At 37.1% G+C, this 24,880-nt stretch overlaps 1 protein-coding gene across 2 annotated transcripts in view; it reads right to left on the bottom strand.

Annotated features, from left to right (window-relative positions):
* Positions 1-24,880, bottom strand: part of MGAT4C (MGAT4 family member C) — a 325,601-nt gene that overhangs the window by 16,777 nt on the left and 283,944 nt on the right. For both annotated transcript variants that reach the window (XM_058023669.1, XM_058023671.1), the window contains one exon: positions 12,586-12,716. The gene's annotated coding sequence lies outside the window, so the exon portion shown is untranslated. The remainder of the gene's footprint in view (positions 1-12,585; positions 12,717-24,880) is intronic.

The raw sequence follows: 24,880 nt of genomic DNA, 5'->3' as shown, positions 1-24,880 counted from the left end.
TGCCACCTGGAACCAGATGCCCTCAGCAGTGTCCAGACAGCTTCTGAATATAGGCAAGGAGTGAGATCCACCCATTCTCTGGGCAGCATGTGCCAGTGCTCATGATGTTCAGAGGGAACTTCCTGTGTTTCAATTTGTGCCCATTATCTCTGTCCTGTCACTGCTGGCTCTGTTTTCTGTTATCTATTCAGGTATTCACATACAGTGTAAGGTTCCCTCTGAGCCTCATCTTCTCCAGACTTAGCTGTCCCAGCTGTCTCAGTCTTTTCCTATAGCAAAGATGCTCCAGTCCCTTAACATCCTTGGGGCCCTTCCTTGGACCCTGTTTGGCATGTCCATGTCTCTCCTTTAGTGAGGAGCCTGGAACTGGGTACAACACTCTAGGAGTGGCCTCACCAGAGCCAAGTGCAGCATAACCCTTGACCTGCTGGCAGTGCCTTGTCTGAGTAGCCCAGGATACCTTTTACCTTTGTGTGAATCAGCACAGGCAGGTTGCAGGAACAAACATAAAACTCTTAACAAAATGCACAGAGTACATTTACTTTTGTTATTCCACATCTGGGGATCCTCAAAACAGGACCCAGGCAAACAAACAGAGCTGCAGGCACTGTAGAGCTTGGTCCATGCTCGAGGGTCACTGATCCTGCTGGTTTTGCCTGTGTATCAGGGGTTTGCACAGGCGTAGTTTACCCTGCGCTTGATCTTTCTTGCAGCAGAGAATAAATCTCCAGAATGTTTGATAGAGTGTCTCTAAGCCTATCACAGGCCTATACTATCTAAACACAGATGTTCTGCTTGTCAAACATGCAAGGCTAAGCAGCAATGAATATGATATATGTGTTTTTTGACACCCCAGCTGTAAGTCACTTGAGTGTGTGTTTACAATACTCCTTGCCAATTTTCTGTTATTTCCCCACAGTCTTTGCTGCAAGGGCATATTACTGGCTCTTCTTCAAATTCATGTCAGCTGTGGCTGCCAGGTCCTCTTCTGCTAAGCTGCTTTCCAGCTGGGTGGTGCCCAGCATATATTGGTGTAAGGGGCTGTTATTGGTGCAGGAGTTTGAACTTTTCCTTGCTGACACTTGAGGTTTCTGACAGCCCAATTCTCCAGCATGTCAAGGTCCCTTTCAATTGTAGCACAACTCTGTGGCATATCAGCCACTCCTCCCAGTTTTGTGTCACCTACAATCATTTAGTTATTTGTAAACATGACGAGGAGCAAAACTCCTCTATTAAAAAAACCCAAAGAGCCTCCATGCATTTGCATATATTTGTGACTAATTTAAACCTATCATTTAATGTAACCTTAACCCTAAAGGAGGACCTAGGCACTGAATTGTGACAATAATTCTCTATCCTTTTCTTGCTTCACAGTGTTTATGGCTTGTTAAAAGGCAGCACCAGAGATGAACAGCCCTGAGAGATTTTATCTGATTAGGAATGAGTGTCATTTTTTGTGCTAAGTACTCACTTCTGAGGAGATACCCTTGGTGTTGGATATAATGGACCTATGTCAAATATTGAAAGACGTTTTTACCTGGCATCCTTACATACTGCTTCACAGAGCTCACACTGGGATATAAGTTTGGCGGACACTGCCAAGATCAAAAAGTAATTTCTAGTAATTTTTTTTATATGGTAATTTCTAAATATTTTTATTACTTTTTTTTTAATTAATTGCATGATTGGGTCCTTTAACATCTACTTAGACTAGATTTGACTTTTTCAGAAGAGGAAAAAAGTCCATTTAGAAAGTTGGCTAACTTTTAAGGGGCAACTGTCCAGCTCATGAGATTCTACCATATAATTGGATATTTGCACAAAAGCCATGTATCTGTGAAGGTCATGGTGCCCCTGGGAAGTAATGTAAAATAGATTAGAAAATTAAATGCCAGAAATTTTTTTTCACTGGCCATACAACTAATTTGTTTCTAAGACAAAAGTTTCATTAGGACTTTCCAATTAGCACCAACTTCCTGGTCAATAAAATAACTCATTTTATGTAAAAGGCTTAGAAAACTGTGGATAGGTGTGTGGCCAACAATTCTTCGGTAAATTTTGATGAATAACCATATATAAGATGAAACGAATTCTTTACAAAATGCTATAATTGTCTTTTCTTTTAATGTTTTCTGTCTTCATCTATTGTCACATTCAAAACATATTTTTTTATAGTTTATTTTCAACAGAAGCAATCTAGTGTGTGGACAAAATACATCCAAAATTTTTCATCTTCTGCTTTGATTCTGCAGTCAGAGTAACTAGCAGAAACCCAACTTAGATCTCTGAAACTGTTCATGAGTTCAAAAACCAGTAGTCTTGATTGCATTAGTTTGATTTTTAATAAGAAAGAACTAAAATTATTTTTGCTGTTGAGTGGATTGTGTTATTTATGGAATAGTCTGGCCTTGATCAATTACATTATTTCATGTTGACTCTGTAAAGAAGGAAGATTGTGGCATTTTCAGGGTACCCCGTGGCAGGAAGGAAATGATGAATCTGACTCCATGTTCTTAGAAGGCTAATTTATTATTTTATGATATCATATTATATTAAAGAATGCTATACTAAAACTATACTAAAGAATAAAGAAAAGATACTTACGGAAGGTTTAACAAGATACTAATGAAAAACTTGTGACTCGCCAGAGTCCCAGCACAGCTGGACTGTGATTGGTCATTAAGTAAAAACAATTCACATGAAACCAATCAAACAAGCACCTGTTGGATAAACAATCTCCAAACCACATTCCAAAGCAGCAAAACACAGGAGAAGCAAATGAGATAATATTGTTTTTCCTTTTTTTCTGAGGTTTCTCTGCTTCCAAGGAGAAGAAATCCTGGCAAAAGGATTTTTCCAGAAAATATGACAGTGACAGAAGATGGTTTTAGCGGTACCTAAAATCTGCGATGTTATCTTGTAGTCTAAGGCAATTTGATCATGGAAGCAAAGCAGGATCTGTAGTGGGAGGGGGAAATATCGCTGTTACCATTATCAGCACTGCTTTTGCCTTCTGAGTTAATATTAGTTTAGAGACCTTGTGAATAAATCCTTCAAAGAAAAGAGGCAGACCAGGTGCACTAGCAGCTTCCAATTGCAATGATGATGAATTCAACTTTAATCATCAGATTTCCCACAGACTTCATAAAAGTGGCTCTAGGCAGAGTGAAAAGAGCCCTTGGATGAATAGCTTCATGCCAAGCTAACAGGCATTTCAGACCCGTGGAGCTGAGTAGCATGGGATCCCTGCAAGCACACCGACTTATCTAAAGCTGCTTTCAGTGAGCGCGGCCATGCTACCCTTTATCTCTGTGACCTGTCAAGTAAAACTAGCTCCGTTTGAGAAGGGAACATCTCTCCAAATCCTGTGCCTGTGGAAATCTCGGCTATTCAGTGAGAAGCTGAAGCCTGATTTCATTGAACTGATGAACCATTATTCAAAGGAGTGGTGGAGAAGGAGAGGGTGTTACTACCTCTGTCTTGCAGCAGATTAGTTTCCCATTTTTCTAGAAGATGTTTAATTCATTTTACTTCTAGCTTCAATTTATGCTTTAGTAGCATTGTGTTTGGTGGTATCTGTTAGGTTGTGCCAGGGATAATTTTGTAACCTAATTAAAAAACTTTCTCTCTTTCCTGTCTTGAAAACAAAACAAAGCAAAACAGAAGAAAAAAAAAATCAACAAAATAGCTGGATGATATAGTCAACCTGTCAGGTGAGCCAAATAGGTTTTTTATCCTTATTACATGTCAAACCTGATGATCAATAAAGGCTTAAATTACTTTTCCTGCTATTCTATATTTCAGTTATGATAAATAAACTCAAGCCATGGCAATAAAATACTGTTAGTTACTGAGGTTTCTATTACAAAAAAATATTTTTGAATTCCTTATTTTACCAAATAATTTGTTAAATAATCAAAGCATAGTAGTGGAGGCTGAATAAACATTTAACAAAAATATTTGATGCTTTTTTCTTGAGTCTTTTAAGGTAAACTTCCAATCCACTTTTCCTCTGAAGAAGCTATTAAATATTTTCCCACACTAGTGACTGAAGACCCTTTCATGTGTCTTAAACCATATCAATATATAAAAATAAGATTAATAAATAAACTAGTTATTTCAATTAAATTTAATACATGGACAGGAAGGGATTTCTCACTATATGGTCAAAAATAACATCAATAAATCTAAATGTGCACTTTCAACATCTGTTTTATTTCATTTTTACAATGTCAGCAGCTACAGTGTCATTTGGAAAGAAAAGAGAATTTTAGTTTGAAGGAAAAAAAGTATTATAAAAGAGTTTCTCACTAAAAGAAATTACATTTCTTTGCAAGTGAAGTTCAAACAAAGCCAACTGATAAGTTAAATTTTATTTGGACCTGTGCACTAGGAGCAAAGTGTAGCACTTTTACTGAGAAGAAAAGCAACCAGAATATCCACAGTATCTTAAATAAAGCAAAATAAAAAAAGAACAGAAAAAAAATCTCCATGGCCAGTTAAAAATAATTTCCTTTTTATTCTATATTTTACCTCACTTCTTAGATTTGCCCTTGTAGGTACACTCGCTCTCTTGTTTTTGAATAGCTCCTGAAATGCAGAAATTAGTTTAGTGGTGAGTCTTATGTAATGACGTGTTCCACTTTGCTCAAACTGGTTCCTTTAGAACACCAACCTCGCAATATCCTTCTGAATCACCTTTTGGAGAGGCTTCTCACCACCAGTGAGAGCTCAGGGAAAACGGAGAGCTCAGGGAAAACAAAAGTCTAACTCAGCATTGGCAAGAAACACTGTTGTAAGCGCTCATAAAATCTCAGTACCCTATGTTTTTCTAATGAATTGCAATGTAAATAGATTTAGTCAGCCTCAAGGAAAAGAGACATGGCATCTTTTCAAATAAGGCTTTTAGGAATGACTACAACAGAGGAACATATAATAACCTTATTGACAGATGCACAATGATCCTGTGGTGATACTTTCAGGCCACTGCTCCACTACTGATTGTTGGGTGATATGTCTATTGGATGTATGCCCCATTGTTTTAGAGCTTATTAGACTTGTGCCTCATTGTTTTTTTAAAATGACATTTGCTTGGCCAAACACATACACCTAAGCTAGTCACACTTTGTCTGTAGCCAACGAAGAAAAGTATTTCTAAATTCTGATGCATCTCACTAAAAGACTATTTTCTAAAATACATCAGATGAGTTGTGCCCCCAAAATGCCCATTTCTATTCACTGGCAACAAAAACAGTCTGAGATGTCATACTCAGTTATAGATGCACAAAGGGAGGAATACCTTTCATGTTCCCTTAGAAATTTCTTTTGCTTCCTTTTTAAGCACAGCACATAATCAATAAGCCACTGTCTCTATCTCTAAAACATAAAACTACAGCACAGACAAGCATCTATCCTCAGAAATGTCTTAATTCTGCAATAACACAAGGCCACATTCTCCATCATCCCCATCTACGGCACTATAGCTGGCACATCTTGTCTGTAGCAGACTGCTACAAGTTTCCCTCCAGTAAAAATCTCTAGTGTAGTTGTCTATCCCAAGACAGTTCCCTTTGTGTATTTCACAAACCAGTTCTCTGACTTCAGGTATCACACTCTGCAGCTTCCCCCCCATGGCTTTACCCATAACATGGTTTTGCTGCTTCTAGAGTTTCCATTGACTAGGTTAATCACAGTACAGCACACAGTACACAGACTATTTGCTGTATGACTATTGGCTGTATATTATTAGGTATTAGGTACCTGATAGCTTTATTGCAGATATATGAACGTTGAAAGAGATACCCATTGAAGGGCTTAACAACCACAGTGGACCCATGCCCTTAATTTGTGTTAATGGGGGAACTTATTTGAGGTGGAATAAGTTTTCTGAATGGCAGGTGAGTAAGTCAGAGAGCTGTTTCATTTCAGTGCATTACGGGGTATTCAGCCCGCGTACTGGGTCTGGCTAAGATGGAGTTCATCTTCCCACAGCAGCCCTCACAGTGCTGTTCTTTGCATTGCTAGCAAGAAAGGTGCTGATAACACACCAGCGTTTTTTGGCTACTGCTGAGCAGCACTGGCACAGCACCAAGGCTGTCTCTCAACATTCACTAGGATGGGGGTGGGCAAAATCCTGGGAAAGGACACAACTAGGCCAGCTGACCCAAACTGATCAAAGGGATATTCTGTACCATGTGATGTCAGCTCAGATATAAAAGGTAAGGGAAGGAGGAAGAAGGGGAACATTCATTATTTACAATGTTTGCCTTCTGGAACAAGTGATATGTTCCTGCATGCTGAAGCCCTGCTTTCTGGCTGTAAGCTGAGTGAGAATATGCTTTTTAATGGAAGCTCTAGAGACCATGGATGCATCCTCATCAACTGCAGGCACAATGTCCTTGGGAAAGAAATTATTCTCAGTATTGCTGATGATCAATATTTTTCAACTGTAAATATTTAGCAACTAAGTTTTATGACAGGATCTTCTGTGTGTGGATTACAGAAGTGGGACTAAACATATCTGCAAATGCAGCCAAGCAAGCACAGAGTGACTTGCTGGTTTGTATATTGGAAATATGTGACTCAGACATTTAACTATAGTAAATTAGAGGAAAATGACTGAATTGACTGCAAGTGGAAAATCAGGCAGATATTTTGCTTCTTTTGTTTAAAGTTTACAGTTGTTAATTTTATATGAATCCTTAATGCAGATAATAAGCACAGGAAGAAAAATGAAGGGGAAAAGCCAAAAATTCTGGCTTAGTTGCCAATCTTTGATTAAAATGAATATGGTAGTAAGAGAGGCTCATGTACTAGAAAGTTTTTAGAATTCTTTGCTGGCAAAATTTCTGCATGTTTGTGCTTGGGGTATTTTTAATGCTTCACCGTGAGTTTTGGAAGTAGACACTTCAAGAAGAGCTGTGAAGTTACATGGAAAATTATGTGATTGCTTCCCACTCTTCCTGGTGACTTCCTGAGCATGAAGCCAAAAGCCAGAATGCAGCTATGTTTTCAGGTGCCATCAGCTCTCAGTATGACATAGCATCTAATAGCTACTCAGGACATATGCAGTGTATTTTTTAAACTTGGGCTTAGGAGGAGAAGTAGAAGAATTTCAATATTATTAAAATTTTTATACCAGTGAATGCTTAAGCTGTAATGAACATTGAGACTGTACTATAACAGTGATGCAGACTGTATTCTGCATCACTTTCTAACACATCTGGACTGTAGATATCAGCCTAGGCTTTTAATGTTCTTTTGACCTCTGACTGTACAAATCCTATAATATCAACATGATATAACCTTTTAACATCATTAGGTGAAATAACATCTTTCTGTGATTCCACTGAGCTATGTCAATACATTACTTTAATATGATACTTGAAAAGTTGGTTTGTTGCCTAAAAGAAGGGTATTCCAGCAAGTTTGTGTGCAGTAAAGAGCCTAGGTTTTTTTTTCCAGTCTATCTACAGAAAAGAAGATGATCAGAAATAAATTGCATATTATACATTACCTGAATTTTTCTGTTTATTTTGCATGAATATTTCATGTTCTGTAGCTTGGTAAGTACACAGTGATTTTCTACTGCTTGTTTCTCTTAAACTACATGACAATGCAGTTTGTGTTTTTATACTGGCTTAGAAAGTGCAATGACTTGTAAAGAAGTGCAAAAATATAAAATATTTCAATAATTAGATGAAATTACTGCCCTGAGAAGGCACACCTCTCACTAGACCAGGCTACTCAGAGTTCTATCCAACCTGGCCTTGAATATTTCCAGGGATGAGGAATCCAAAGCTTCTCTGGCAACCTGTTTCAGTGCCTCCCCACCCTCACAGTAAATAATTTCTTCCTAATATCTAGTCTAAACCTGCCCTATTTCAGTTTGAGTCCATTTCCCCTAGTTCTGTCACTACATGTTCTCTCTTCAGAAGATTATTTGTAGGCTTTTCTAAGTTTATGTGAGTTAAAAATATGGAAACACACATGGATGCGGTAATAATTAATTAATTCAGCAAAAATATTGATAAAACATCAACTAGCAGATCACTTAGGCTATTTGGCAATTACTCTCTTCCATGTAGTCAAGTTGAAATACATTATTCTACTTCCATAAGTGGATACAAGAGAGAAAAAAATTGCTCTTTTCTGTAGAAAACTATATTTTTCAAAGAGTTTGCACTTTTAAAAATTACTTTATTAAACAGACAATTCTTTCAGAGATTTTTACCTGACCTCTTTTTCTTTGAAATCTGTATATGTTGTCTTGTAAGCCGCCTGTTTGAACAGCACTTTATAAATGACTCCATATTTTTATAGGAGACAATGACAAAAATTATAACCTGAGAAATGCTTAAGAATTTGAAACATTGTGGAAAATGAAGAGAAAATCTGCAGGTGATATGTGAGCTCAGTTTTCAGTTTGATGAAGTTCTATTGTACACATAAGCCACAATTATGTCTTCCTTTACAAAAAGACTTCTACATTCCTACAACGAATAAATGTTGATTTTGAATGAAAAGCAGAACATCTTTATTAGTGCATATGATTCCAACCAAGAAAAGTGTCTCATGGGAGTTATTTTTCTATCATACTAGAACTGATATTTTAGTTCAGAAATATTAGAATTAAAATAGGCTTTACCCTTCTCTGCTGTCTTACAGTGTAGCTTAAAATTTTGATGGCTGTGAATCAGGGATTTGATCTTAGTATTTCAAAGGCAAGATCTAGACCACAAAGTAAATGATAAGAAATAAAGGGAGAAAAAAAACATGAAATAAATTTAAGATGGAGGGAAGAAAATGTGCTTTGATTAACTGAAAGGTTAATTACTGAAAGACTTCCTCCACATAGCATACTGTTAATTAGAAAGTCTGAGCAATGTGTGATTTAATTTAACACTATGCAAAAGGCCAACATGGCATAGTAAACTTCCTGATTCTTCTTGTGTTTGTGAAACATATAACTTGGTGTTCTGGACTAAAGGAAAGCTGCTTTTCCTTTTTTCTTTATTTTAACAGATGAAAGACAAGGTTAAAAAAATGAGACTTTGGTAGGGATGACACCAATTATATACCATGGATTAGTGTTCTTACCCACCACTGTCACCTTAGCTCTGATCTGTTAAGCACATTGGACACGGAACAGAGCTGTTTTGTACAACAGGGTTTCTGGTCATCTCAAGAGGAATATTAGGGTGTCTTCCAGAAAGCAGCAAGTCTTGAAACTCACATTCCTTTTCTAACATTTTGAGAAAAGTCTTCTCATAAGAACGGAAAGTATACTGCTAAAAGTGTTCCACAACAATGGAGCTTCCAGCAGGGTGCCAGACTGTCCTGCTTATGTCTCACCAGAAGCTCCTCACTCCTTATGACTTTTGGAAATACTCTGAGCAAACCATCAGCAGCACACATGTGAAGGTACTGACAATACGCACAATGTATGGGGAGCCCAGAAACGTCATCAAATTTGGCATCTCTTGGTGTGCCTCAGGGACTGAAGGACAGTCGAATTCCTGATTTACAAAGAACTATAGAAATGGGCAGAATGGACACAATATTGGATAGTGAATTTGAGGGAGTCTGGGACACAATTCACGAGATTTGAGTCCCCGTTGGTGGATATATACATTTAACAAGGAAATTTGTGGGAAATTTTTTTATAGGATAATCAAAAAGACAGTCTGGGATTACTAATGTAGTACCAGGCCTAGACAAGGCATAAACCCAAGAATTAATCATTGTGTCACTGTCTCCCACACATTGTGCTGTGAAGGCAGTACCTTGAAGCCGGTTGATAGTACTGTGAGCAGAAACAGCAACACTTTCAACCATTAGAAAAGAATTCATCCTCTGGTTTTAGTCACCTGAGCATTAGTCATATAATCCATGCTGCTTACACAGGTACTCATTATAAAGTAATCAAATGTATACTGACATAGCTGTTTCAGAAAGGTGCTCTGAATAGGTAAACTCTTTCCATTTACTCCACTTTTTCAAGAGTAAAGTTGACTCCTGTCTTAAGATATTGCTGTAGATTTTGAGAAGTCTAGAAATGTAGAGCCATTTTCTCCAAATTTTATTTGAAGGAGAGTGGTAGAATCCCATCACAGTAGTAAGTAAAGGAGAAATAACAAATGCATGACAAGCAGCATGAGCCAAGTAGGAGGAAAAATGCAAATTCTTCCTAGTGCTATACAATTAATTTTCAAGGATGTAAAAATCCACATTGTCACAGACTAATAATTAGATACAGCTTATTGTCATTCAAGGACTTTTAACATGACCTACTCTTGTGTAATGACTTTTATTGTTCATTGCAGAGTCAGGATACCCATTTCCATTTATGCTGCTTTATGGATAATTCATTAAAATCTACCCAGCACAGGCTAATATTAATTTGAAAAAAAATGGCTGCCTCTTCAGACTTAGAATTATTTCTATTTAACTAACCCATGTCATTAGTAGTTAAATGAAGAAGAAATAAACCAAGAAATACAAGCAGTGTAACAAGGAAGATAAAACATCTCTCAAGCAAAGAAAAGGTCCACTCAATCCTCCATGTTTGGGACAGAAATTTTGATAGCTTTTAGTTTTAATGTAAGCAAGCCTCAAACACATAGGTTAAAAAGAGTATTGGAAAGGAAGAGGGAGTGATCACTTCCCATCAATCCCCAAGTAACAGGGCCTAGTCAAAAACTAGAGGTCTCTCAACAGCTCCTGTAACACTCATTGTACCCACCATGGCAACTACCTCGTTAAGCACCTTTTCCCTATAGTGGCACGAGTTTACAAAGGAAGGTATAATTTTTTTTCTCCATACTTCTGTCCTTTGTTTTTGCTCCATGTGATCTGCAGGAGAGTGTCATAATTGGAAAAATCAAAGCAAATGGCATACTGGCAATCAGGTCTGCTTTTGACAACAAAAGTACTAAAGCATGTATAAAATTCTTAAATAAACTTGCAGCATTGAATAAAAAAATCAAACCCTTTTTCTGCTCTGAAAAACCACATATATTTTAATCTGAACTGACATAATACCTTTAACAGTGCATCATTTCTGTTGGAGAAAGATTTGCCAACAAGACAAACCTACAGTCACAGACATCTAATTTTCTAAGCTTTCATGATTAATATTTTATGGCCCTCACTGATCTGCCCAATCTTGAGGAAAAATGTGGCACAGCTAAAGAATTTATCTGTATGAAACAGGAGGTAAAATGCAAAGTACAATAGAGATGTCATAGTAAAGTATTGAGTTTGCTCACTGTTAGCTGAAACACTGCATGGAGTGCTTTATTTGAACAGCAGAAACAACATTAGCATACACAAGTATGATAGCATACCCACTAAGAGAAAAATATGATAAATGCTATTTTAAAGGGTTTTTTAACTCTACCTAAGCATTTCATTTTATACAGTTTTCTCTAAAGTTACAATTATACCCTTTGCTGCAGATTTCTGTAAGAAGTATTTAAAATTTAGCCTATCAACATTTTGATTTATCAGCATTAGAAAAAATATAAAAAGGAAGTTATTCTTTTTCTGCATTCACTGATGAATCTCAATAAGACATCAAGGACCACCGACTGTAATAAAGACATTTGAGGAGACCACACAATTCAAATAATTTTGTTGGTGAGTCAGTTTGCCTTAGTGAAATGTGAAATAGTGAAAAGTGAGAACAGAAGGACTGTACTGTTCTTTGTAATAACTTTATCAGTTATGCTGAGGTGTAGCAGGAACAACACATTTGGCTATAGCAAAGAGGAAACAATGAATTTACATAGATAAAGATACTGGTTATAATTCAATTAATATCTGCCGTTTACAAAAGGCTGTCCATGAATCACCATTTGATGATAATGTAGTGATGTATGAGGTTTAAAGACTGGCTGAAAAATCCCTAGGTTAAGTTCCTTGTTTGTCCTGCCTAGACTGTGCTGTGTGACTCAGGTCAGGAGGACACAGCTATGTAATTTGCCAACAATCCAGAGTAAATGTTGGTGCAACTCCTTGTCAGACTAAAATAAGCTATGAAAATGAGGCTCTGGTTTGTGATACACTTCTCTGTACTGTGTCAACTACATAAGAGAAGTCACCAGCTTCATAATCATCCCTTCTAATCATAGGATGCTGGTGTGATATTGAGCAGTTCCTGAAAATTGACAAGTCCAGAGGCACTAATTCTCCAGGAAGGTTATCCTTATATACAGCCCTTGCAATAGTGGCTGTTTTAAGCAGTCACAGCATTTCCAATACAGGAATGCTGCTTGAGGGGGTGGTCAATGGAGTTCATACATGTCAATTCCTACATGGAATCAGGCTATAACCAACACTAGAAAAGGTCATCTCTGGCTTTGTCTAGTCAAAACTTGAAAATCTCCAAGGACATTTCACAACCTTCTTGGTACCCTGTCGCAGTGCTGCCCTGCCCTTCCAGTAGATTTTTCTTGCCCAGGTGTCTAATATGAAACTCTCAGGATGTAACCTCTGACATTGGTAGGGAACTAAAGCTGCAGTTCCACTACCTAGTATTAAATGTGAAAATTAAAGATGAAAAAAAGTCATAAAAGCACTTACAACATTTCATCTGTGCCACCAGATGCAGGAACTGAAAACTTCAGTGCAAAGTCATCTCACAACAGCTCATAAGAAAGACATGAGAACTCTCCTAGCAGAATGCCTTACCATTTGGAGATCCAAGTGAGAAACTGAAAGACAAGAAATGAAAATACATTTTTCAAATCTCACCAAATTTATTAGGAACAGCTATGGTAATTACTACCAGTGTAGATCAATGGGAAAGTTATTAAATTATCTATACAACAATTAAAATGCAGATGATATTCAGTCATCTGTATTTCAGAATCTGACAGTTAATATTACCAATTTTCAAGTAAACCCACATCCTCATAGCACACCCTCAACAGTAGTTCAAAATTCATACCCAGGAAGAAATAAGAAGTGCAAAGGGGAAGATAGAAGGAAGGCAAATCACAGCTTGAAGTGTGTTATCTCTTAAAATGCCTTATCTGAATGAAGATAGCCAGCTGAAAATCTGCCTGTGGATCTCCAATGAACCAGTAATGTTTTCATCAAAAGTAAATCAGATTGCCCTAATTCTGAAAGCATTATTGAACAACTGTAAGAAGGGGAGAGTGCTACAATAAGTGGCATATTAGGAATATGAGAACATATTTCTGATTGTTCCAGCAGCGTTTCTACAAACTGCAGAAGAAAATGCTTTTAAAAGGATGTCTAGGGAAGGGAAGGGAAGGGAAGGGAAGGGAAGGGAAGGGAAGGGAAGGGAAGGGAAGGGAAGGGAAGGGAAGGGAAGGGAAGGGAAGGGAAGGGAAGGGAAGGGAAGGGAAGGGAAGGGAAGGGAAGGGAAGGGAAGGGAAGGGAAGGGAAGGGAAGGGAAGGGAAGGGAAGGGAAGGGAAGGGAAGGGAAGGGAAAGACATTGATTCAGGAGACAACAGATCTAGCTACAGATGAGTAAAGAACACAGTACCTTTGGCAAACTGTTAATCCCTTAACCTTGCACAATGTTACAACATACAGTTTCCCACTCATTAAAACCACTATAATTCTGCTGCTAAAATGAAATGAAACAAGAAGTTTTTATCCTGTGCTGAAATGGGAAATTACAGTCTCACCTATAATTTTAGTTTTATAACTTCCCTGTGTTAGAATGAAAACAGCATAGGGATGCAGTACCAAGATAAATGATTCAGCTTGTCCTTTGCCATTAAATCCTTAGTGATGTTACCTGTTAAATACAAAATTTGAGTAGACAGATAGATTGCTTCTGTGATTCCTACACATACTAAAGCACACCATGGTCTTCAAAACAAAATGAAACCTGAGTAGATAGGATAAAACTCCCTTTACAAATAGCCAAGAAAATTGCTGAAATGATAAATTCTTTTATTACTGTAGACATAAATGATGGTCAATGGTGTATTTGCTTAGACTGTGAGGAATTTAACACAGCTATAAAAAGAGAGCTGTTAAAATGTAGATGATGATGATAATAATGATAATAATAATAATAATAATGCTACAACAAAGACAGCATGTTAAACTGCCAAAAGAAAAAAAAATATCAGAGCATAATTTGGAAGAGCAGAACTCATGTCTAAATGGTATGCATCCTCAGGCTTCCAACGATGAAAATCATCTCAGCACTAAGCATTGTCAGGAGTAAAGATTCTTACAGTGTCATCTAGTAATAGCCTCATGTCTGGCCGTTTATCATGAGGCTGTGCGTGTGCACACTGGAAAAAAAAAAGGGGAAAAAAGCTCAAAAAAATCCAAATCTAGGGAAGCCTCATCCTAATCACTGAAAAATAATTAATATATAATTTGGTTTTAATGCATGACATTTTTATATTGTATTGCTTCCACTATATGACAGTAATATTCTCCTCAGATAATAACAATTCTAGCTCCCGCTCATGTCTTAGAAAATAGTGATTTCTTACTGAAGAGTTTCTGCTTGGGATAGAGGAGCAGGAACAACACAAATCAAACTGATCAAACAGTGAATGGACAAAAATTATTCTGCCTCCTCCTTTTTTTTTTTTTTTTAATTTTTTTATTGAGAAGGCTGAAAGAATGACCCCTGGTTTATGCAAATTGCCACAGGTCTAGTGAAATTGAAATCACTTTTTTCTGCCCTCTCAGAAATTTTTCTTCAGTTTGAGTTTCTCTCCCCCGGAGTTATTTTTCATATCAATAGACAAAGAAAAGGAAGGTAAACCATGAAAGCTGTTTCTTAATTTCTCTCCAGTTAGAGATCAAAAGCTGTTGCTGATTCTTTTTTTTTTTGATGTGTATAAGCTACTGAAAATAGTTACTCAGAATCATGCCTGGAAATTATTCTTAAATAATTTTTCAAACGGCTTCAATTTTCCTACGTTGCATACCCGTAATGTATTGCCCTTATATTTCTTTGTGCTAAGGGCAGGATTTTATGATTGACATATTATGGCACTCTAGAAGAGTACTGGAAGGGAAGTCACACCAATGTTCTTTCTAACCTATTAAATAATCATAAAGGAGATTTTTCTCTTTCTAGTAGTCCTCATGGATGATAGGCAAGCCCGTCCCTGTGCCACATTCTTCCAGTCCTTATTCTTTAATCCCTTGAAACTCTCAAAAGGCTGTTTGCATGGCACACATCTCCTTTTGTCGTGTGCCAGGACGACTCCTGGCAGCTGCTCTGAAGGCCACTGATGGAACCTGCACCACTCCCAGAGCAAAGCTGTGCTGGATGTGAGGGGCCCTGTGCCAAGCCAGCCCGTGTTTGTATCAGGCATCACTGCTCTTGTGCCCAGTGGGAACCTCGAGGGCTGCCTAAGGATTTGAGGCAGAAAAGCAGGGGATGGAAAAGGGCTGTTTTCACATAGACTCATCTCTTCTAGCAAAGGCAGTTTCTGATGTGTAAAGAAGGGGATATTTTCCAAAGGGATCAACTAAAACTGTTAGAGGAATTTATATAAGCTTTCCTGAAAATGTTAAATTCAATTTGCCTAGTGAATTCTATGAATCTGTGTAATTCCAGAAAATAGAACAAAGAAGTAAAAATACATATTATTTTATATATTTTCTTCTTTAAATTTAGAAGCTGATATCAGATTTTTTTTTCACAGCAATAGAGAAGTTTTCATGTCTGCAAGATGGGCTAGAATATTTAAAGCCTTACCTGAATGTTTAGAGAACTAATTTAACACAAACTCCAATTCTCCTGATCCTCACAAGTGGTCCATGTCATAATTTTAGGTACTATTCCTCTTGCATCTGTGAATAAATAAATGCTTGCTAACACAGCTATGTAAAAGACTTACAATTAGAATTTAATAAAATATTAAAAGCTACACTTGGAAGTTTTAAAAACTTTACTTTTATCTTCCATTTTCACTTAAATATAACTTTTAATACCTGTCTGCATTACCTCTTTTTTTCCTATTTTATTTTTGATATTAGAAAGTTTTACACAGCACTTCCTAAACAGTCAGTGCCTGTCAGAAGCCATTTCATCTTTTCAATCATCTATGCTACTCATTTAGTAAGATTAATTTCTAGTAATCGTTGCATCCTGCAATCAAATAGTAAAGAAGATTTTAATATATGTGTTCAAACCAAACCACTGTTTTTCTTTCTCCGTTTCAATAGAAATACAAACAAGATTATCTGTCTATCTATCTATCTATCTATCTATCTATCTATCTATCTATCTATCTATCTATCTATCTATCTATCTTTCTATCTAATCATTCAGTAGCTATGTTTATAGAGCAAGCTACTCTTTCTTATTTACTGGGTTGGGAGAAATGATTGCTTCCTGAAGACTGGCAATGTTATTCCAGTGTTAGTCTTGTGTAAATGTCAGAAGCACCTTCCTGGGAAGTGAGGTGTCTGAGAAAATCAGAAAGCACTACAAACCCAATTTTTTTTTTTCAAAGTCAATAGGTAGAGCCAAGTGAAGAGCCATAGTGTTCTGCAGTGCCATGCATCTACACATGCAACTCACATCTTGACATATTGTGCTGGGAAAAGGTTTACGTGACCAGAAACACCATGTAAAAACAGTTTAGTCCTACATGAGATTTTTAATTCTCACTCACCTCATGAATGTATTGCTTTCCCCTAATTTTAAAATTATTTAAAATGGAACTGTATAAAAAGTACAAATATAACAATACTAAACAATTGCAATTAGCAATTATTAAACAGCCAATGAGATATAACAATTTTTTCATGCATACTGTAAAAAGGGAAACCTTCATAAACATAGTCCACAGTAATGGAAGGCTACCATCGAATGGATAAATATAATATCTGACTCTTTTGATTTTTGTTTGTTTCCTAAACATCTGTACATACAGAAAAGAATGGCAGAGGGAAAGAAGTGGGAAAGAACATTTAAAGTTCATAGAATGATAGAAATGTACTCAGGTTTTACTTAATTCCACTTATGCTGGGATCCATTTACACTGGGACAACTAATAATGCTCCACTAAGGCTGGGAGTAGAACAGAAACAAAACCAAGAATTTATAATTCACAGTTTTGAATTCATGGTAAGCACAGTGCAAAAATAAGCCTTTGGGCGCTAGCTTACCACCATAAAATATAAAAGCAAATTTGTATCAAGCATGGAAGAAGTATATGCTCTGCATATAATGATGAGTTTTTAAAATGTTTAATGGCAGAGTGGAATAGCTTCATATTCTTCCCTTACAATGTTGCATACTATAGTATTACAGTATCTGTTCAGATATGGTAGTGATTAATTTTAAAAACAATTCAATATGAAAGAGCATATTAAAAGACAGTTCAGATACTTGTCAGTACTTATTATACCTGAAGAGAAATTAATTTAGTGTTATTGAATATCTGAAATGGTTTTTCAAAATTTCACATTTTACAGTGTAACTTTAAAGTTGTAATATTTTCCATTTGGTTCTTAAAAACTCTCAGTCACATCAATTAAAGTAGTAAACATATTTACATTGACAAAATGTCACTGAAAATTCTTTTACTGAATGATAGCATTTAGAGTTCAGCTTCTTTTGTTTATAAATTATTTTTATGTTTTATTTTCTTAGCCCTTATAAAAATAAAAGTGAAGATAATTTTGTGAGAATAAAGACAGGCAGATTAAATTTAGAAGTACTATTGACAGAATAGGAGAGTTTTTATGTGTGTTAGAATTTTAGAGCTATTGATATAGCTAAATTGTAGCATTATAAAAATAATTTAATTTGATGATTTACTTAGTGATATATTTGTGGTATAATTATGATATACAGTTTAAATAGACAAAAAGCTTTTCAGTACTAATGCATAAAGACTTTTGAACTGAACTTCTAGAAATTGAAAATGTTCTTTCAATTTATTGACTTTAGTAGATTGAAAGAAACCTATAACCATGTGAGGACATGCTAAGAATAAAGTACAACTCACATAAAAGATTAATGACTTGCTTTTTAATATTTTATCATCTCTAGAAAATGTGTTGAAAGCTTACAGGTTGTAATTTTCGTTGAAAGAGAGCAAAAAAAAAGTTTATAATAGTTTTAAAGCAATCTTGGTTTTCAGAATCTCATAAAAGAGTGTTTCTTATAATCTTTTGATATTTTTGACTAAAATTCTTTCACATATAAACACTAGGTGCTCAAGAAAATGACCAATGCATCATTTTTACATTATCACTTCAGAAGAAAAGTGAAGCAGCTTGGTAAGGAATATTTTCTTTGTATTCTCTTATGTGGCTTTCTGTTAAACTCTTGCAGTAGGAATATATTCAAAATGAAGTATTTTTTTGTTGCCTGAACCAGCTGGACATTTAATGCATCCCTTGACAAAAGAGTATATTGTGCAAAATATAAATTTTTACTGTCTACTGATGAGCCACTTTTGAACAGTTGGTTAGACTTCAGATAAAAGTTCTTGTCATTTATCTATTTGTAGGCAGTTCATTTCACTTTTAAAGACTTCTTCTCACTGTACAGTCCACAGAGAGCAGCACAAAGATTTAGCTCAAAGGTAGCTATTGGATCTCTTATACAGGACATCATCTTTGAGACATTTGGACCAAAACCATTCCTTAATTTTTTTTTCAAAGTCAAAACTTAGAGCCAAGTGAACAGCTATAGTGTTCTGCAGTGCCAGACATCTACAAACATTTAAGCAACTGACACCTGACATGCATCTTTCCGCCATGCTCCCTTCCTCACAACCTGACTATTCCCTCTCCAGGAAAGCTTTGGAAAAGTGGTCTTTGCTCATTTTCTAGATCCCCATGGAGTATCAGACACTTCGAACAGCACTGACATTCTCTCTGTGAATTTTTGCTTTCAGACTCTTCAAATAAGAGAGAAGATGGAGGGGCATCCCTGTCCCCAGCAAGGAGACCTGCTGAGGGATACTGCTCTGCAAAAATCTCACTTCATTGAGAGGACTGGTTCTTTGGGAGGCTTTGCACCAGGCACATCCCACATTGCCAGCTTGCTCTGTGAGATGGCCTTGCAGCCCGTGTTCCATGGTGAGTTGTTCATTCCTGTCCTCATGCTGCAAAGCTGCTCTCGTAGCAAAGGTGGGAGGGCTTGGAGGGCAAAGCACAGTATATGCTGTGCAGAATAGGAAAGAAGAAGAAAAGCAGGGAAGATGAGGAGCTGGCAAAAGCCACACACGCTGAATGGCCTGTGGGAGTTGAACAACATGTGTCCACAGAGGGCAGTGACTTAGATTTGTTGGTCTCTACAGGCACAGATTGGGGTTCTTCTGTCACCTCCAGTTTGGGCTTCTCCCTACAACAAAGGCATTGAGGTGGAAGAGCACGTCCATCAAAGGACAACGATGGGTCTGTAGCACAAGTCTGATGAGGAGGTGCTGATGGAGCTGAGGTTGTTTAGCCTGGAGAAAATAGGCTCAGGAGAGACATTATCACTCTCTACAACTGCCTGAAAGGAGGGTGTAACCAGGTGGGCGCCAGTCTCTTCTTTCAAAAAATAAGAAATAGAAAAAGAAAAAGAGTATCAGGTTGCTCCAGGGGAGATTTTGATTGAGTATTAAGAAACATTGAGTCTAAGAAACATTAGTGTTATCTTTTCTCTGGGAAAAATACTTGGCAGCCCTATATCTCTTACCTTTCTCTTTTCCAAAAGACATGTTAATGAAAGAAACTATACCTGTGGGTGGACACTAATTACCATGCATACATACACACCAGCAGGCCAGGAGCACAAATTCCACATTTCCTTTATGGAAAGCTCAGTATGGTCTTTTCTTGCCTTCAGAACCCTGCACATCCAACACCTCACACTGCCCTGCACCAGCACACAGCAAGAAGAAAGCACACTGGGAGTCTGCCTTCAAGCATTAGCAAAATTAAAATGTTACCATCTCCATGAACTTTCTGTCTCTCAGCCCAGGAAAAGTCTCTCTCCGATCTAAACTCCTTAGAGTGGAGAACCCTGGCATACCAGGCATCATCCTGAGTCACCTTTACTCCTTTGTGACCCCAGCAGCTCCGAGAGGAAGCAGAGTTCACTCAGTAGCAGATCACAGTCTGATGATACATAGTCTTTTCAGTGGGCCTAGCAACTGAACCAAGAAAGAGAGTCCAGGAGTTTGCATTTCCCTCTCATGCCCAAAAAGACACAACAAATAGGTGTCTGGTGTCTACAGATGCTACAGATGTAATGGATGATAAATCTCAAGATGTTAGGCAGGATGGCCCTTCCTTGTCTCTGGGTGGTGCCCTCTTTAGTGCTCAGCGGATAGATGGTGGGATCTGGAGTTACAGCACTGGAACCTCAGAGCTGTGTCCAGTGGAGATATTGTGTAAACACTCTCTTGAGTTGGGACACTGTACCCTGTAGCTGCATGCTGGAACCCAGGGGACAGAAGACTCCTCTGTAAAATGAGAGAGATTATTAACTTGATCTTTATACCTTCAGGCACATCATGCACTGCAATGAATAGAAAAGATCTATTCTTAATGTGTTCCAGACACATAAATGAGAATGATAGTATGCCACTGGGGACTGGCAGGTTACCTCTGTCCCTCAGGAACAGAGCCTGAGCATCAGGCAGGACAAGAGCTGGTGGGATGAGAAGGAGCAGGCAAACACCAGCCAGGTCCTGCTGTGCAGAGCCATGAACCCGGAGATTAGAGAGCTACATGCAGCCAAACAGGCATAGGACAGAGAAGAAAACAGACAAGAAGGCCCAGGGCAGAGAAGAAAACAGTTTCTGAGCTTTTTCTACATACTGGGCACCAAATCCTCACCTTCTCATAAAAAAGCCTCTCTTATTGTCCCAGGCAGGACAGTGGTAGGCAAGATTTTATTCCTGAGGCTCCTGTCACTGCCTAGTGGACATGATTACTGAGGTCATTGCAGCAGAGACCAACACAAAGGCTCTCAATTCAGTGCCACCGCTGTCACAATGGCAAAAAAAGCAGGACCACAATTAAAGCTGAAAAGGATTTCAAGTCTGCAGGCTCATTAGAAATAGCGTCGCTAGGACAAACAGCAGAGCCAACTGCTGCTCCAGAAATGCCTTCAGATTAGTCCTTCTGACATCACTGATACATAAGTGCATCATGAATGTCATTAGTGTCAGGCAGACTCCTGAATAAAGGCTATTAACATGCACAAGAGCTAGCAAGCGTTGCTCTGTGTTTCATATTCTGATTCGTCCGGCAGTTCACTGAGTATTTGCGCTAAACTGTCTTTTCAATGTAAATATGTGCTTCATACTGGAGTTAGAAAAAATAATTATTGTGGTATCCAAAATTAAGTTTATCAATATAAGACTTTTTGTGGGTATTTCAAATTTCTGAATACACCTTTAACAACGGAATCAATAGTTTAGCTAGTGATCTAATAGCTAACACAGACATTTCCAAGTAGCAAATATGTTAATACTCCAGGTACAATTATTTTTCCTACCTTTATTACCTTTATTTTCTTTCTTACTTTAAGACACAAATAGGACTGAAGTGATTTCTCAAGTTTGGGAACATGTCTGGTCCCAACAGTCAGTATTTGCTCCATTTATATAGACAACAGGCAAGTAAGCCACAGCTCGACTCACTTCCTTATTGCCTTTCTTGTCCAGATGTGGGGAGCCAGTAGATGTGTTATGCTGTTATTTCTGGCCTATAAATATGTAGGGAAGTCTCCTATAGGTCTCAGAGGCCCAGAGAGATGGTATTCCTGTGTGTCAACATCCAGCTGGATCCTGTGGCTAGGACTGGATACCACAATGCAGACCTGTGTTATGAAGACTTTTGATTAAAATATTATTTCGGACTGCTTTCAAACTTAGTTTCAGACAAAGCCGGAAAATCCGTTAATCCCGATATACATGGTTTGCACATGGTTTATATTGTACTGATTAATATTGGGTCAGATATTATAGTGCTAATTTATACCAATTTCTTAAGCAGATGACACAATAATATATTATCATTGCAGATATTTCACTTAATGAGGATCATGTAGAGTCTTGCAGTTCCCAAATGACTCTCAGTGAACAGCATAATGACCTTACAGCTTTACACTAATTTCTAAGTATGAATATTTATATATTTAGAAAGTCAAAATGCTAAATGCTTACTGCTTGAAGATAGATCTCACTTCCATTGTGAGATAACTTTACAATTGTATTATTAAATTCAGAAAAATAATGAAAGCAATGCTATGATTGATGGAAATTGTAAGTTAAAAGTTATTTGTTAGGTAAGGACCACTGAATTATATATATATTTTTATAAGTCCTTTTATGTGCATCACAGAGCTTCATGTTAAGGGTCTACAGTGGACTATTATCCATTTTAGTTGAATATTTAAAGCTGAGAGATAAATAATTAATGGAAAAAGATGTTAATCTAATCAAAAATTTCGTAGTATTAACAGTAAAAAATTGAAGGCTTCTTGATGAGTTTCTTTAAGGAAAAAGAGATGTTATTTCTAGATATAAACTGAAAAATCTCTCATGTGTTTACATTAAATAAAATATATATGAGTCTTAAGCCTGGGTATTTTTATTAGATAGGCATTCTTTTAATAACAAGACAGAAAACTCTCAGAGCTGATACCTGTCTTGGGAAAACTGGGTTCAACAGTTGTTGCCTACAAATAATCCATGTCAGATGGGTCAAGACACTTTACTCTGCTCCCCAGTTCCAGGGTAACCAAGGTTTTAAAGGAATCCTCTGGGTTGTTGACCTAATGCTTTACAACCATACAGCAGGCATGATATCCAAAAAAAAATCCACAAACAGCTTCACATTCTCTGTGTGTCAGAAAGCACTTCTCCTATCTTAGAAAACTTAGATTTATAGGGCAGCATGGGAATATAAACTTCACAGAATGGCAATATAAACTTCCTTAAGAGGAAGTGGGGGGAGATCAAAGGCACTGGTCAGCATGCTACAACTCTGGATGGATTTATTTATTCTCAGATACTACCAGCTGCACCTCAAATTACAGATGCAACTAACTTAAACAAATAAAGCTGCCAGATATAACTGTAAGGAGAAAAATCCTTCTTCACCTATTACCACCTCTAAAACGTGAGCTTTTTGTCTCTGTTAAATCCTTTTGTTGGAAAGTTATGTTGCTCAGGGGTCAGAGCTCTGCAAGCAATCAGAAGCTCTAAGCCTCACAGGGGAAATATTTGTGGAATTTGAAGGGTCATGGCAGTTAGAAGGCATGCAGGCTCGTGTCTTAACCTTTAGGCCTTCAACACCATTTCTGAGCATAACATTGCCCTCAACAGTAGTTAGGTGCCAACATTTTGTGAAATGAAACCCTTAGACCCCTTATGAAGCAGAAAAAAATATTGAATTTTCAAGTTTATAGAAATTTCTATTTACAGAAAAAGTAAGAATCACTATTCCTTAGAGTTGCTGGGGGACTTATTAGGTCATGGTCAAACTGACATGCAATAGGATGACTAGGTGGGTTTTTTAAAGCAAACCCAAGAGTTTTTCTTTTTAACTTTCACTTTGTTTAAAGAGATTTTTAGTTTTTAGTTTATTTTAAAATTTATTCTGGTGCAGTTAAATATGTACATATGCATTAAATTATGCATATACACATGCATCATATATGAGTTATATATATGCATATACACTTATTAGAAAATAGGAGACAGAATCCAAGATAAAAAGCCCTTGTTTTTCAGTGCTTTCAAAGTTAATCTTTAATTAGAAATATTCTGTGTTGGACATATCACGAATTGTTAGTGAAAGGGTTTCAGAATGCAGTCCATTATAACTACTCTGTCAGAAAAATTGAGTAAATTATCCATAATCCAAAGCCATAGTACATAATTGTCCAAATTTCTTACAAAGAATGCTGAAATAGACTGTGATTTTTTTCAGTCATTTTAGAGACTATCAGACTCCTCTGTACACTTTATCTTTCTTATGGAATACTAAAGTAATTCAACAAAAAGCATCCAAATAAAAAGTTTTGTGAAATCTCAGAGAGAAATTACCAATACAGGAGAAGAATCTTACATAATTCACAACTGCCATCATCCGTAATTAAGATACCGGAGCATTGCACTTAATAATCTAGTTGTAAAAATATCAATATGGCTCACAGAAACATTTACTGTATTTATGACAGGAGAATACAAAAACAAATTCTGCTAAGGTGTGCACAGGGACAGTGTTTTAATCTGTTTTTGCTGGTATTGTTTCCCTGGGATATTCTAGCTAGCCTATTGAATCCAGGCATAGAATTACAAACTAAGTTTTCTTGTTGTGAAAGATTTTTCTTTTTTCCCTCTAGGTAATGCCATTGTTGTGTTTACCTAATACATAGGCTGCATTGCCTATCTCATTTCTACATGACAAGAAGTTTTGGAGTCATATATTGATCTAGTATTTCCTGATGAATCTGTCCTTTTCCCCTTCATTCCCACCACTGAATTCTGATAGCCTCTTGCCTGTATGAAAGTTGTTTTGAAAGAAAGAAATCAAGAATGCCTGTCTCTGTCAGTGTTTTATGGGCTGGGAGGAATTCAGCTCCATAGAGCTGTCTTGTGGAAGAAGGGTTTGTTTCTACCTCCACTGCACACAGAGACCTTGTGACAACAAACTTTTCTGCTCAGTGAACCCACACCATGTCTCCATGGTCTGTCAAGAGTCTAGCTCCACTGAGAACATTCAGTGATTCTGGCAGGAATTCTTGAAGGAATATGGGTGAGAAAGGGTAAAAAAACATATTTAATGTTATATAAACTTCACTAAATCTGAGCAGACCCTCACAAGAGACAAAAAAATCACTGCTTCTAGAAGAAAAGTCACTTGATAAATCATAACATTTTTCCAATTGTACAGAGT

Source organism: Melospiza georgiana, chromosome 4, assembly GCF_028018845.1.
Source record: "Melospiza georgiana isolate bMelGeo1 chromosome 4, bMelGeo1.pri, whole genome shotgun sequence".
Lineage (NCBI taxonomy): Eukaryota > Metazoa > Chordata > Aves > Passeriformes > Passerellidae > Melospiza > Melospiza georgiana.
The sequence above is the reverse complement of the archived record's forward strand: the minus strand, read 5'-3'. Positions and strand labels throughout refer to the sequence as shown.